The sequence below is a fragment of the Pleurodeles waltl genome, chromosome 12 (assembly GCF_031143425.1).
Source record: "Pleurodeles waltl isolate 20211129_DDA chromosome 12, aPleWal1.hap1.20221129, whole genome shotgun sequence".
Lineage (NCBI taxonomy): Eukaryota > Metazoa > Chordata > Amphibia > Caudata > Salamandridae > Pleurodeles > Pleurodeles waltl.
The window spans coordinates 113,148,809-113,161,548 of record NC_090451.1 but is presented as its reverse complement, the minus strand read 5'-3'; the positions used below and the strand labels follow the sequence as shown (position 1 = coordinate 113,161,548).

The window sequence follows — 12,740 nt, the reverse complement described above, 5'->3', positions numbered from 1 at the left end:
TTCTGGGCAAGTTGTTTTGCTTGCTTGTTATTTGTTGTAATAAGAGGTGATGAGTACCTGACGTGCCAGAGCTGGAAATGGTGGGAACCAACCACCCTGCTCCATGGGCATACAGCGCTGAACCGGAGACCCACAGGAGGCCCACACCACAGATCACAAGCCTGCTTACAGATTTATGCAAGGAACAGCCCTCAGCGTGGTGGTAACATAATATAATAGCAGTAATGGGTAACTGTTCAAAAGTTGTCATGGAAAGGAGATTCATACAGCTCTGCAACCTGTTACAATCCTATGAATAATATGTACCATCTGAAATACCAATAAATAAAAAAATAAAAAAATCTACTGCACAACTTAGGGTAAGGCTGGTGTTGTAGTGGTAGATCTGAGGCCCTAGGAGAGCTGGAGACCCCACAGAGCTACAGCAGCTCAGAAGTCCACTTGGGCTTCATCAGGGACCCGTTTTGTGACTTGAAAACCCATTAATGCAACAATAAAGGGGTGAAGTAAATGTCATCAACATTGCATAAACTGGTGTTCTTTGCAGTTTTTTTAATAAATAACAGCGCCTGGAAGCCCTTCTGACTGTGAAGGTTTGTTTAACAAATAGTGTTGTAACAACATAAAAGAGGGGGAACTGTAAGACAGTTGCACAGCTAGAAGGACCGATAGAAGGTTAAACAGATCGTCATAAATAAGCCACATGCACTGATGCATCTGTACAGGTTTGTAGACAGAAAGGCAGGTATGTAGCTGTTAGTAAATCATGGATGAGATATAATCAGCGTCACAGAAACCGCTGTAAATCACACGCGCCTGCTTTAGAAAGAACCACGCCACAAAGACCTTGGTAGTCAGCATGTAGGCTTTAAAGTGTTAACATAAACAGAGATGGGCAGAAATAGGCAGTAAGGCAGATACCCAGATTGAAATAGAAAGGTAAATAGAAAGCACATGTAGTAATAGACGTGGACCGATAAGTATATAGAGAAGCAGCTGTTGGTACGAAAATGGGATCACATATGATCAACTTTGTGTGGACTGTCAGGATTTGAAAACGGTTGCTTCATACCAAAAAAAACCATAGCGCCAAGATGTCCTCCTCAATGTCCCTATGAGCGTTATAGTGTTAACAAAGCATACAGCCAGGCATCAACACTCTGTTAGACAGGTTCACAGTCACGCACAGGTAGGTGAGCAGATAGATAAGCAGGCACACAGGCAAAAAGATGGATGGACAGATGAATGGATCAATGGATGGACAGACCTCTCTGTTAAACATGAGTCAAATGTAGGGATGGGCGTAACCAGTGTAACTCACTGCAGTGTAATTACGCGAGATTACAGCAACATTATGCAAGGTTGTACAGAATTACACAAGGCTATTTTCCTGGTGCAAAATACACGCTCAGATCCGAAAGGAACCTGATATACACTTTGCACAAGAAAATCGCTCTAAATGCAACAGAACTGGCACAACAGCCGCTGCTCACGCTCTTTTCCTCCGCTCTTGGGTAGATGTCTTTCCCCACATTACTCCAAATTCCACAAAGGAGCGTAATTGTGTAATTCACGATTCGACCACGACTAATAAACTTGGCTTAAGTTTTAAAACTTTCCCTCTAGCTGCCCGGTGATCCGTCGGGTGCGGGATGATGAAGCCAAACGCTGATTGGGTGAGTGCGCCTCTCAGTGTCCTTCTCCGTCGCCTCTTTCTTTCAGACCCTTGGGAGCTCAGTCTTACTTTCTATACAAATATTTATTTTTAGACCTTTTTTCTTCGCGGCCTGAATTGCTGCAAAAACTGATATTTGACTAGCAGGATCCCTTTCAACATTGAAAGCTACTCCGCGTCAGTACAGGAGCCTCGGCGCTGCAGGTACAGGAGACACAGACATCCATCCCTCTTGCTGACCGGGTCCCGTGAAACCAAACTGTAGCTCATACTTTTCACATCAGGACCGCCACAAACGTAAAAGTGCAGAAAGGTGAAATAAATAATAACATTGTTAACGCGTTCTTCAAAGACATTTAATTTCACCGTTGAAATTAGGTTCAAGCTCTTAACTCATGTAAATATTAAGAAGTGAGAATAAAAATGCTGCCCAACTGCCGTGACTCGGATTCGAACCAAGGTTGCTGCGGCCACGACGCAGAGTACTAACCACTATACGATCACGGCGAGCTACTTGGGCTCTGAAAAGACTACCCTGGTGTGGCTCTGATAGGCTTAAAAAAGGTCAAAGTATCCGTGGAGTGGATAGATTTAGCGTTTGTTTAAAACCCATCTTTTCAAGTAAGATCAGGGTCTTTTCTTTGAGTAGCAGATCACAGCAAATATTTACCTCTCTGCTTCCAGTGACAAGACTCCCCATAAACCAAGAAGCCCAGACTTCTTAACAAGATCCACCACTCTGCCCTGCAAGTCTCAAGTGTTCTATGAGTGCTGGGGTCGGGGAAGTGAACACTGCAAAAACTTAATCCACGGCCGACCAAACTCCTCCAGGCCAGGAGGGGCTCGGAACAGGCCCCCACATATTGTTGTTTTTTTCTTTTCTGGGTGTCTCTTCAGACACATTCAGCTGCTTGGTGCATACTGCTTTAGAGTTGCATTGTGTGAAATGAAGTGGCGTAAACTTGACTAGCAAACAATGGAGTGGTGATGAATGGAGGGTCATAGAAGGGAGTAGATTGAAGTGCAAAGAGTAGAGTGACGTAATGTGTCATAGAATACAGTGGAATATAATGAAGTGGTGTGCCTTGGCATGGCGTTGAATAGCATTGTGAGGAATGGAGTGGCATAGAGCAGAGTGGGGTAGAGAGGAGTGAGGTTGCATAGAATGGCATAGAGTAGCATAGAGTAAAGTAGTGTGGTGTAGAGTGGTATAGTGTGGTGTAGAGTGAAGTGGCATGGAATGGCATAGAGTCAGAGAACAGTGTGTCATGGAGAGGGATGGCAAAGAATTAGGAGGAGTGGAGTCGGACTGCATGAAGTAGAGTGTTGTGGAGTTGAGTAGCATACAGTCGCGTTGCATGGAGTGACACTGTGGTGTAGAGAGGAGCAGAGAAAAAAGTGGCATAGAGTAGAAAGGCCTACAGGAGAGTAGTGTAGAGTGGCACAGCATAGAGTAGTGTGCAGTAGAGTGGCATAGAGTGGAGCGCATGTAGTGCCATTGAGTGATATTGTGTGAGATGGAGTGGAGTGGAGTACAGTGAAGTGGCATGGAATGAAGTAGTATAGAGTAGAGTGGGAGAGAGTAAAGTGGAGTGGCATAGAGTGAACTAGAGTAGAGCGTAGTGGGATAGAGTGGAGTAGCATGGAGTGGAATGGAGCGGCACAGAGTAGGGTAGAGTGCAAAAGTGTGGAATGGCATGGAGTTGAGTGGAGTGGCATAGAGTAGAGTGGCATTCTGTGGGGTGGATTAGAGTGGCATACAGTAGAGTGGAATAGAGCTTAGTGGTGGAGAGTACAGTGGCTTAAAGTGGAGTATAGTAGCATGGAGTAGAGTAGTGTAGAGTAGAGAGGGGTGCAACGGAGTAGAGTGGCATAGAGTTGAGTGGTGTACAGTGGCGTAGAGTAGAATGGGATAAAATAAAGTGGCGTACAGTAGACTGGAGTAGAGTAGCATGGAGTGGAGAGGCATAGAGTGGAGAGACGTAAAGTAGAGTGGAATTGTATAGAGTAGAGTTCAGTTGAGTATTCTAGAGTGATGTAGAGCAGAGTGGCATAGAGTCACATAAAGTTTCATTCTATGATGTAGGGTGGCGTAGAGAGGAATGAAGGGAAGTGGCATAGAGTAGAGTGGAGTGGAGTGGAGTAGAGGGGCATAGCAGAGAGTGACAGGGTGGAGTGGCATAGAATGGAGTAGCATAAAGTGGAGTGAAGTGGCGTATAGTGGAGTGGCATAGATTAGAGTGGCATAGAGTGGAGTGATAGAGTGGAACAATGTAGATTAGAGTGGAGTAGAACTGAGTAGAGTGGAGTGGTATAGAGTTGCACAGTGTAGAGTACAGTGGCACTGAGGGGAGTAGAGTATAGTCATGTAGAGGAATACAGTGTGAGAAAGTAACTAAAGTGTCAATAGAGACGGCGTTTAGGGTGAAAAATAAGCTGTATGCTTGTCATGAATGTTGGAAAGCACATTGCACATCCAAGAATGATACGAAAACACTTTTAAAATATAAAAAATAGCGTACTGTAGAAAGACGAAAAGAACACATGTACTTGGTCCATCCTCCATGGAGGAATGAACACAAGAAAGGAAGATTCAGTCTATGGGAGCTAAGCAATCGAAATATTGCAAATGTGAGTGACATAGAAAACAATTAATGGTAAGTAAGCTATGGGCGTGTGGTAAGCCCACTGAATTCTAAACAATATGTCTCACAGCACATTCACTGTGTACGCAAGACATAAAAAGGTGTGACTAAGAGAATTCTGAGATTTAGAGCTTGACAGCAATTCACAACCCAACCAAACTGAGCCCTATATAATAATTTACAACAGAGCCAAAGTACACCTTTTATACCCCCAATGGTGGAGGTAAGATATTCAGCAGACACGTGGTCTACCAGTGCTAAAGGATTTTGGCTAGATATGAAGTGGGCGAAGTGCCCTGAAAACATTATAAAAGTAGGACACGTGCTATAAGCAGACATCACTTCCTTGGCAAGGCAGAAGAAAGGGCACTTCAGAGGGAAGAAATGAGAGGGCTGAGGAACAGACAGATAGCTCCCCTATGGGCAGAGGTGGCGGGAGCATGGAACACTCCTGACATGACTATGATGACGATGCAGATGGGCCTCTTAACTTGCGGAGTTAGGAGCACGACAAACACACCTCTCCTAGACCTCCCTGGAAGATCATACACTGGGGAGGGTTCCCCTGGGTCCCTTCCCCCCCCCCGGCTGGGCCCCATACAGCTGTAGACACACTCACACGATGCATAGTTAGGTCTCGGTTTCTGGGCAAGTTGTTAGGCTTGCTTGTTATTTGTTGTAATAAGAGATGATGAGTACCTGACGTGCCAGAGCTGGAAATGGTGGGAACCGACCACCCTGCTCCATGGGCATACAGCGCTGAACCGGAGACCCACAGGAGGCCCACACCACAGATCACAAGCCTGCTTACAGATTTATGCAAGGAACAGCCCTCAGCGTGGTGGTAACATAATATAATAGCAGTAATGGGTAACTGTTCAAAAGTTGTCATGGAAAGGAGATTCATACAGCTCTGCAACCTGTTACAATCCTATGAATAATATGTACCATCTGAAATACCAATAAATAAAAAAAATAAAAAATCTACTGCACAACTTAGGGTAAGGATGGTATTGTAGTGGTAGATCTGAGGCCCTAGGAGAGCTGGAGACCCCACAGAGCTAAAGCAGCTCAGAAGTCCACTTGGGCTTCATCAGGGACCCGTTTTGTGACTTGAAAACCCATTAATGCAACAATAAAGGGGTGAAGTAAATGTCATCAACATTCCATATACTGGTGTTCTTTGCAGTTTTTTTAATAAATAACAGCGCCTGGAAGCCCTTCTGACTGTGAAGGTTTGTTTAACAAATAGTGTTGTAACAACATAAAAGAGGGGGAACTGTAAGACAGTTGCACAGATAGAAGGACGGATAGAAGGTTAAACAGATCGTCATAAATAAGCCACATGCACCGATGCATCTGTACAGGTTTGTAGACAGAAAGGCAGGTATGTAGCTGTTAGTAAATCATGGATGAGATATAATCAGCGTCACAGAAACCGCTGTAAATCACACGCGCCTGCTTTTGAAATAACCACGCCACAAAGACCTTGGTAGTCAGCATGTAGGCTTTAAAGTGTTAACATAAACAGAGATGGGCAGAAATAGGCAGTAAGGCAGATACCCAGATTGAAATAGAAAGGTAAACAGAAAGCACATGTAGTAATAGACGTGGACCGATAAGTATATAGAGAAGCAGCTGTTGGTACGAAAATGGGATCACATATGATCAACTTTGTGTGGACTGTCAGGATTTGAAAACGGTTGCTTCATACCAAAAAAAACCATAGCGCCAAGATGTCCTCCTCAATGTCCCTATGAGCGTTATAGTGTTAACAAAGCATACAGCCAGGCATCAACACTCTGTTAGACAGGTTCACAGTCACGCACAGGTAGGTGAGCAGATAGATAAGCAAGCACACAGGCAAAAAGATAGATGGACAGATGAATGGATCAATGGATGGACGGATCTCTCTGTTAAACATGAGTCAAATGTGGGGATGGGCGTAACCAGTGTAACTCACTGCAGTGTAATTACGCGAAATTACAGCAACATTATGCGAGGTTGTACAGAATTACACAAGGCTATTTTCCTGGTGCAAAATACACGCTCAGATCCGAAAGGAACCTGATATACACTTTGCACAAGAAAATCGCTCTAAATGCAACAGAACTGGCACAACAGCCGCTGCTCGCGCTCTTTTCCTCCGCTCTTGGGTAGATGTCTTTCCCCACATTACTCCAAATTCCACAAAGGAGCGTAATTGTGTAATTCACGATTCGACCACGGCTAATAAACTTGGCTTAAGTTTTAAAACTTTCCCTCTAGCTGCCCGGTGATCCGTCGGGTGCGGGATGATGAAGCCAAACGCTGATTGGGTGAGTGCGCCTCTCAGTGTCCTTCTCCGTCGCCTCTTTCTTTCAGACCCTTGGGAGCTCAGTCTTACTTTCTATACAAATATTTATTTTTAGACCTTTTTTCTTCGCGGCCTGAATTGCTGCAAAAACTGATATTTGACTAGCAGGATCCCTTTCAACATTGAAAGCTACTCCGCGTCAGTACAGGAGCCTCGGCGCTGCAGGTACAGGAGACACAGACATCCATCCCTCTTGCTGACCGGGTCCCGTGAAACCAAACTGTAGCTCATACTTTTCACATCAGGACCGCCACAAACGTAAAAGTGCAGAAAGGTGAAATAAATAATAACATTGTTAACGCGTTCTTCAAAGACATTTAATTTCACCGTTGAAATTAGGTTCAAGCTCTTAACTCATGTAAATATTAAGAAGTGAGAATAAAAATGCTGCCCAACTGCCGTGACTCGGATTCGAACCAAGGTTGCTGCGGCCACGACGCAGAGTACTAACCACTATACGATCACGGCGAGCTACTTGGGCTCTGAAAAGACTACCCTGGTGTGGCTCTGATAGGCTTAAAAAAGGTCAAAGTATCCGTGGAGTGGATAGATTTAGCGTTTGTTTAAAACCCATCTTTTCAAGTAAGATCAGGGTCTTTTCTTTGAGTAGCAGATCACAGCAAATATTTACCTCTCTGCTTCCAGTGACAAGACTCCCCATAAACCAAGAAGCCCAGACTTCTTAACAAGATCCACCACTCTGCCCTGCAAGTCTCAAGTGTTCTATGAGTGCTGGGGTCGGGGAAGTGAACACTGCAAAAACTTAATCCACGGCCGACCAAACTCCTCCAGGCCAGGAGGGGCTCGGAACAGGCCCCCACATATTGTTGTTTTTTTCTTTTCTGGGTGTCTCTTCAGACACATTCAGCTGCTTGGTGCATACTGCTTTAGAGTTGCATTGTGTGAAATGAAGTGGCGTAAACTTGACTAGCAAACAATGGAGTGGTGATGAATGGAGGGTCATAGAAGGGAGTAGATTGAAGTGCAAAGAGTAGAGTGACGTAATGTGTCATAGAATACAGTGGAATATAATGAAGTGGTGTGCCTTGGCATGGCGTTGAATAGCATTGTGAGGAATGGAGTGGCATAGAGCAGAGTGGGGTAGAGAGGAGTGAGGTTGCATAGAATGGCATAGAGTAGCATAGAGTAAAGTAGTGTGGTGTAGAGTGGTATAGTGTGGTGTAGAGTGAAGTGGCATGGAATGGCATAGAGTCAGAGAACAGTGTGTCATGGAGAGGGATGGCAAAGAATTAGGAGGAGTGGAGTCGGACTGCATGAAGTAGAGTGTTGTGGAGTTGAGTAGCATACAGTCGCGTTGCATGGAGTGACACTGTGGTGTAGAGAGGAGCAGAGAAAAAAGTGGCATAGAGTAGAAAGGCCTACAGGAGAGTAGTGTAGAGTGGCACAGCATAGAGTAGTGTGCAGTAGAGTGGCATAGAGTGGAGCGCATGTAGTGCCATTGAGTGATATTGTGTGAGATGGAGTGGAGTGGAGTACAGTGAAGTGGCATGGAATGAAGTAGTATAGAGTAGAGTGGGAGAGAGTAAAGTGGAGTGGCATAGAGTGAACTAGAGTAGAGCGTAGTGGGATAGAGTGGAGTAGCATGGAGTGGAATGGAGCGGCACAGAGTAGGGTAGAGTGCAAAAGTGTGGAATGGCATGGAGTTGAGTGGAGTGGCATAGAGTAGAGTGGCATTCTGTGGGGTGGATTAGAGTGGCATACAGTAGAGTGGAATAGAGCTTAGTGGTGGAGAGTACAGTGGCTTAAAGTGGAGTATAGTAGCATGGAGTAGAGTAGTGTAGAGTAGAGAGGGGTGCAACGGAGTAGAGTGGCATAGAGTTGAGTGGTGTACAGTGGCGTAGAGTAGAATGGGATAAAATAAAGTGGCGTACAGTAGACTGGAGTAGAGTAGCATGGAGTGGAGAGGCATAGAGTGGAGAGACGTAAAGTAGAGTGGAATTGTATAGAGTAGAGTTCAGTTGAGTATTCTAGAGTGATGTAGAGCAGAGTGGCATAGAGTCACATAAAGTTTCATTCTATGATGTAGGGTGGCGTAGAGAGGAATGAAGGGAAGTGGCATAGAGTAGAGTGGAGTGGAGTGGAGTAGAGGGGCATAGCAGAGAGTGACAGGGTGGAGTGGCATAGAATGGAGTAGCATAAAGTGGAGTGAAGTGGCGTATAGTGGAGTGGCATAGATTAGAGTGGCATAGAGTGGAGTGATAGAGTGGAACAATGTAGATTAGAGTGGAGTAGAACTGAGTAGAGTGGAGTGGTATAGAGTTGCACAGTGTAGAGTACAGTGGCACTGAGGGGAGTAGAGTATAGTCATGTAGAGGAATACAGTGTGAGAAAGTAACTAAAGTGTCAATAGAGACGGCGTTTAGGGTGAAAAATAAGCTGTATGCTTGTCATGAATGTTGGAAAGCACATTGCACATCCAAGAATGATACGAAAACACTTTTAAAATATAAAAAATAGCGTACTGTAGAAAGACGAAAAGAACACATGTACTTGGTCCATCCTCCATGGAGGAATGAACACAAGAAAGGAAGATTCAGTCTATGGGAGCTAAGCAATCGAAATATTGCAAATGTGAGTGACATAGAAAACAATTAATGGTAAGTAAGCTATGGGCGTGTGGTAAGCCCACTGAATTCTAAACAATATGTCTCACAGCACATTCACTGTGTACGCAAGACATAAAAAGGTGTGACTAAGAGAATTCTGAGATTTAGAGCTTGACAGCAATTCACAACCCAACCAAACTGAGCCCTATATAATAATTTACAACAGAGCCAAAGTACACCTTTTATACCCCCAATGGTGGAGGTAAGATATTCAGCAGACACGTGGTCTACCAGTGCTAAAGGATTTTGGCTAGATATGAAGTGGGCGAAGTGCCCTGAAAACATTATAAAAGTAGGACACGTGCTATAAGCAGACATCACTTCCTTGGCAAGGCAGAAGAAAGGGCACTTCAGAGGGAAGAAATGAGAGGGCTGAGGAACAGACAGATAGCTCCCCTATGGGCAGAGGTGGCGGGAGCATGGAACACTCCTGACATGACTATGATGACGATGCAGATGGGCCTCTTAACTTGCGGAGTTAGGAGCACGACAAACACACCTCTCCTAGACCTCCCTGGAAGATCATACACTGGGGAGGGTTCCCCTGGGTCCCTTCCCCCCCCCCGGCTGGGCCCCATACAGCTGTAGACACACTCACACGATGCATAGTTAGGTCTCGGTTTCTGGGCAAGTTGTTAGGCTTGCTTGTTATTTGTTGTAATAAGAGATGATGAGTACCTGACGTGCCAGAGCTGGAAATGGTGGGAACCGACCACCCTGCTCCATGGGCATACAGCGCTGAACCGGAGACCCACAGGAGGCCCACACCACAGATCACAAGCCTGCTTACAGATTTATGCAAGGAACAGCCCTCAGCGTGGTGGTAACATAATATAATAGCAGTAATGGGTAACTGTTCAAAAGTTGTCATGGAAAGGAGATTCATACAGCTCTGCAACCTGTTACAATCCTATGAATAATATGTACCATCTGAAATACCAATAAATAAAAAAAATAAAAAATCTACTGCACAACTTAGGGTAAGGCTGGTATTGTAGTGGTAGATCTGAGGCCCTAGGAGAGCTGGAGACCCCACAGAGCTAAAGCAGCTCAGAAGTCCACTTGGGCTTCATCAGGGACCCGTTTTGTGACTTGAAAACCCATTAATGCAACAATAAAGGGGTGAAGTAAATGTCATCAACATTCCATATACTGGTGTTCTTTGCAGTTTTTTTAATAAATAACAGCGCCTGGAAGCCCTTCTGACTGTGAAGGTTTGTTTAACAAATAGTGTTGTAACAACATAAAAGAGGGGGAACTGTAAGACAGTTGCACAGATAGAAGGACGGATAGAAGGTTAAACAGATCGTCATAAATAAGCCACATGCACCGATGCATCTGTACAGGTTTGTAGACAGAAAGGCAGGTATGTAGCTGTTAGTAAATCATGGATGAGATATAATCAGCGTCACAGAAACCGCTGTAAATCACACGCGCCTGCTTTTGAAATAACCACGCCACAAAGACCTTGGTAGTCAGCATGTAGGCTTTAAAGTGTTAACATAAACAGAGATGGGCAGAAATAGGCAGTAAGGCAGATACCCAGATTGAAATAGAAAGGTAAACAGAAAGCACATGTAGTAATAGACGTGGACCGATAAGTATATAGAGAAGCAGCTGTTGGTACGAAAATGGGATCACATATGATCAACTTTGTGTGGACTGTCAGGATTTGAAAACGGTTGCTTCATACCAAAAAAAACCATAGCGCCAAGATGTCCTCCTCAATGTCCCTATGAGCGTTATAGTGTTAACAAAGCATACAGCCAGGCATCAACACTCTGTTAGACAGGTTCACAGTCACGCACAGGTAGGTGAGCAGATAGATAAGCAAGCACACAGGCAAAAAGATAGATGGACAGATGAATGGATCAATGGATGGACGGATCTCTCTGTTAAACATGAGTCAAATGTGGGGATGGGCGTAACCAGTGTAACTCACTGCAGTGTAATTACGCGAAATTACAGCAACATTATGCGAGGTTGTACAGAATTACACAAGGCTATTTTCCTGGTGCAAAATACACGCTCAGATCCGAAAGGAACCTGATATACACTTTGCACAAGAAAATCGCTCTAAATGCAACAGAACTGGCACAACAGCCGCTGCTCGCGCTCTTTTCCTCCGCTCTTGGGTAGATGTCTTTCCCCACATTACTCCAAATTCCACAAAGGAGCGTAATTGTGTAATTCACGATTCGACCACGGCTAATAAACTTGGCTTAAGTTTTAAAACTTTCCCTCTAGCTGCCCGGTGATCCGTCGGGTGCGGGATGATGAAGCCAAACGCTGATTGGGTGAGTGCGCCTCTCAGTATCCTTCTCCGTCGCCTCTTTCTTTCAGACCCTTGGGAGCTCAGTCTTACTTTCTATACAAATATTTATTTTTAGACCTTTTTTCTTTGCGGCCTGAATTGCTGCAAAAACTGATATTTGACTAGCAGGATCCCTTTCAACATTGAAAGCTACTCCGCGTCAGTACAGGAGCCTCGGCGCTGCAGGTACAGGAGACACAGACATCCATCCCTCTTGCTGACCGGGTCCCGTGAAACCAAACTGTAGCTCATACTTTTCACATCAGGACCGTCACAAACGTAAAAGCGCAGAAAGGTGAAATAAATAATAACATTGTTAACGCGTTCTTCAAAGACATTTAATTTCACCGTTGAAATTAGGTTCAAGCTCTTAACTCATGTAAATATTAAGAAGTGAGAATAAAAATGCTGCCCAACTGCCGTGACATTGCAACCCTCAATGCCGTGACTCGGATTCGAACCGAGGTTGCTGCGGCCACAACGCAGAGTACTAACCACTATACGATCACAGCGAGCTACTTGGGCTCTGAAAAGACTACCCTGGTGTGGCTCTGATAGGCTTAAAAAAGGTCAAAGTGTCCGTGGAGTGGATAGATTTAGCGTTTGTTTAAAACCAATCTTTTCAAGTTAGATCAGGGTCTTTTCTTTGAGTAGCAGATCACAGCAAATATTTACCTCTCTGCTTCCAGTGACAAGACTCCCCATAAACCAAGAAGCCCAGACTTCTTAACAAGATCCACCACTCTGCCCTGCAAGTCTCAAGTGTTCTATGAGTGCTGGGGTCGGGGAAGTGAACACTGCAAAAACTTAATCCACGGCCGACCAAACTCCTCCAGGCCAGGAGGGGCTCGGAACAGGCCCCCACATATTGTTGTTTTTTTCTTTTCTGGGTGTCTCTTCAGACACATTCAGCTGCTTGGTGCATACTGCTTTAGAGTTGCATTGTGTGGAATGAAGTGGCGTAAACTTGACTAGCAAACAATGGAGTGGTGATGAATGGAGGGTCATAGAAGGGAGTAGATTGAAGTGCAAAGAGTAGAGTGACGTAATGTGTCATAGAATACAGTGGAATATAATGAAGTGGTGTGCCTTGGCATGGCGTTGAATAGCATTGTGAGGAATG

The 12,740-nt window shown here is 44.7% G+C and overlaps 3 non-coding genes across 3 annotated transcripts; all 3 read right to left on the bottom strand.

Moving 5' to 3' along the window:
* Positions 1-2,110: 2,110 nt before the first annotated feature.
* On the bottom strand, positions 2,111-2,182 carry TRNAH-GUG (transfer RNA histidin (anticodon GUG)). Its single transcript has one exon. It is a non-coding gene; the product is annotated as a tRNA-His (tRNA).
* A 4,890-nt stretch (positions 2,183-7,072) lies between these two features.
* TRNAH-GUG (transfer RNA histidin (anticodon GUG)) lies at positions 7,073-7,144 on the bottom strand. Its single transcript has one exon. It is a non-coding gene; the product is annotated as a tRNA-His (tRNA).
* A 4,913-nt stretch (positions 7,145-12,057) lies between these two features.
* On the bottom strand, positions 12,058-12,129 carry TRNAH-GUG (transfer RNA histidin (anticodon GUG)). The gene has a single exon. It is a non-coding gene; the product is annotated as a tRNA-His (tRNA).
* Between the last annotated feature and the right edge of the window lie 611 nt (positions 12,130-12,740).